The following is a 3341-nucleotide window of genomic DNA, read 5'->3' as shown; positions in this document are numbered from 1 at the left end:
CACTGGTGTTTTCTTTAAATTTTAAAGGGTTTCTTTTGTGTATTAAGACCAGCAATGTGTAGGTCACACAGAGGAAAGAACCATTTGAGACCAGATGGGAAGGCCAACTGTGAATATTTATTGGTGGCTGATGTTGGTGATTGACTCATGACAGCCTACTTATCTTCTAAGCTCAAAGACTCATGGGTAGTTAAGTGGGTTTTTTTGTTTTCTTTCTCACTGTCCTATGTGCCTACACAACTTACAGTTCTGATTTTTCATAATTTGCACTTACTGGATATTCAATGTCAACACATTAATTCCAGAATCTCGAGGTTTCAAGATTCCTACAAGCAGGCTACTTAATTTGGTGCATGCAAGATCTGTGGCCATTTTTGGGAACTTCATTCCACACTGTCATGGCACAGTTTCACTGAAAATACTGAATCTACAAGGTCAGAAATGCCACCTTTTCTATTTGAGACCACTTGTCCAGCACATCTCTTGCAAAATTGAAGTACTCAGATACTTCCTGCTCACAGCGACCAATAGCTTCATAATCTGAGAAATTCAAAGGTGCAGAAGTCTTGTGATACTGGTGGAATAATCTCCAGAGTGAGGATGTTCCATGGAGACCCCAGCACTTGAAATTCAAGTAAAATGTTCATGGCACAAAGGCAGATATATGGGGGCTTTTGAGCCAATAACTCTTTCAGCATGAAGGTACTTCAGTCTTCCTGATAAAAAGTAACAAAGTGTAATTGCTCTCTGGTAGTCCACCCTAAAAGTGAAACTCTTGGGGAGAAAGAAGAATAAAGCACAGCATTATAGCTTGTTTTGATTTTTGTTTTCTACATTAGCAGATAACATGGCTGATTTTTGAGAAGACCAAGTATTTGAACAACTACTAAGTAAAAGCTTATTTATAAGTTACAGAATGTTTAAATAATTTGTGCTTACCTGGAGATGTTATTTGTGTTCAGGTGAGACTTCTTACAACTCCTCAGGTATCTTGCCTAGTACTTAACTGGCAAGTGTTGCCTCCTCCTGGTTCACTCCAGTTCTGTGAGCAGTTGTAGCTCCTCGATCATATCAGACATCACATCCCATAGTGGGGATTACTTCCTCCAGGAGCACAGATTTCATTTCTGCAATTAGCTTCTGAAAGAAAGGCGTAATTGCTGAGAAAGTTCAGAGCAGATGGAATCCACCATACACCAATATTTAACTATTCTGTGACACCAGTGACTTTGGAAAGGAAATAGCATCAGTGGGGCTTTGTTTTCAGATTCTAGAGTTAAACACAGTATGAGAATTGGTATGATAAAGATATGAAGATTTTCATAAACCTGGTGCCAGTCAATATCATCTGTAATATCTGATGGACACTTCTATGGAGAAAGTATGTGCAGATCAGACATGGGCCATCAGCTCTATGGAGCACAGTAAGAACTCAAAGTCATGGCTATGAAACTGGGTGACAAAGGGGTGAGACACAAAATCTGTGCTCTGGAAGACAGCATGGTTTGCTGGTGGATTTGGCAGTGTTAGGATTATGGTTGGACTGTATGACCTGAAACGCCTTTTCCAACCAAAATGATTCGATGATTCTCTGTCTCTACATAGAATAAAGGGTGCCAATTAAGAATCAGAGTTGGGAAACAGAGATGCTGCTGGAAACAGCAAGCACAGATGGCAGCCTGGAAGGCAGAATGAGGCTGTTAGAGCCCAGATGTGGAATCTCTACAGGCATCAATGCATGGCCAGTGTCAGGAAAACTGCTGAATTGCAGTGTGTTAGGGGTATCCATCTGAAAGCCTTCAGGTCACCTTTGCAAATAGAATGTAAGCTCTGAAATTACTCAGAACTAAACTATCCAATCTGGCATCAGCTGTACATTAGTGTACAGCCTCTCTTTCCCTGTCTTCTGTCCCTCCCTGGCATGTCACCTTCTCTCACTCAGCTTCAAATTTTATAATTACCTTGAAAAATTTAATACTGTCAGCATGCAAATACTCCTAAGAATGGAGTTCCTTTTTCATTTGAGGTCTAATTCTGCTCCTAAAGAAATAATTTTTCAACTATCCTCTGGTTTCAGTAGTGCAAGTTCAGATCCATTTACATTAATGTCATCTACACAGATAAAGCATTTTGTGCATTTGTTTTCTCTGTGTTTTTGACCTCAGACAATAACATGCTTTGTAGCTGGAAAGCAAAGTAATATCCATTTCAGAGCATAAGGGTGTGAAAGAGGCGAGATCCACTTGCAAAACTCTCCTGGCACAGCCTCTCCTTGGACTTGTGTTTGTTAGCCAGTTAATAACACTTAGTTGTCCTGAAAGGTCATCAAAAGCTTTACTACACAGCACATTTGCTGTTTTCCCAGGCTCTGGTTCAACAGCAGGTGTGTTTGTGGGGAGTGCACAGTGAGTTTACAGCAGAACCAGGAAAACTGGAGGTAAATAACCCTGTGGGGTTTTTTTCTTGATTTGCTGGTGGTTTTGTGCTCATAGTAAATACAGTCTTGGTCACAGAGTTCAACTACTACTTATCTAGTCTGAATCAAGTGCTGTAGCATCACTGTGTGAAGTGCAAGTGCTACAGAGAGGTAATAAGAAATGTGAGATGTGCTCTAACAGGGATGATCTAAACCTCTGCTGCACCCACAGCCACATAACTGCTCGACTGTTATGGAAATATCTCACAGTCTGAATTGACTGCTCAGTCCAGGAAATCCTTGATTATGTTTAATCCTGAAACTACACAACACAGTTCTGGCTAGAGCTAGAAGTCTGATTAAAAATTTTCTCACAAAACAATATTTTACACATATTCATATTTTATAATTTCCTTAAAAATATAACACTCTTAGCATGCAAATAATCCCAAGAGTGAGGTTTATTTTTATTTTTGATTTGAGGTCTAATTCTGCTCCTAAAGAAATAAATTTTCAACTATCCTCTGGTTTCAGTAGAGCAAGTTCACATCCATTTAGATTAATGTCATCTACACACAGCATTTTGTGCATTTGTTTTTTCTGTGTTTTTTGACCTCAGACAATAATGTGCTTTGTAGCTGGAAAGCAAAGCAATATCCATTTCAGAGCTTAAGGGTGGCTTTCAGTAACAGCACTGCAGCTACAAAAATAAAGGCCAGTCTGACTTCCCCTATTCTATCATTATTTTCAAAACCATTTCTCCCATGTACATTCAAAATTATAGAGAATATATTGCTTTAGAAATATCCCAAAGCACCAGGACAAAAACCTTCCCTGCTGAAATGAGCCATTGGTACCACCAGACCAGGGCAAAATCTAACCAGATCTGTGTAAAACCCAACACTGATCAACCCCAAAAACCAGG

This window comes from Pithys albifrons, chromosome 16 (assembly GCF_047495875.1).
Source record: "Pithys albifrons albifrons isolate INPA30051 chromosome 16, PitAlb_v1, whole genome shotgun sequence".
Classification (NCBI taxonomy): domain Eukaryota; kingdom Metazoa; phylum Chordata; class Aves; order Passeriformes; family Thamnophilidae; genus Pithys; species Pithys albifrons.
The sequence above is the reverse complement of the archived record's forward strand: the minus strand, read 5'-3'. Positions refer to the sequence as shown.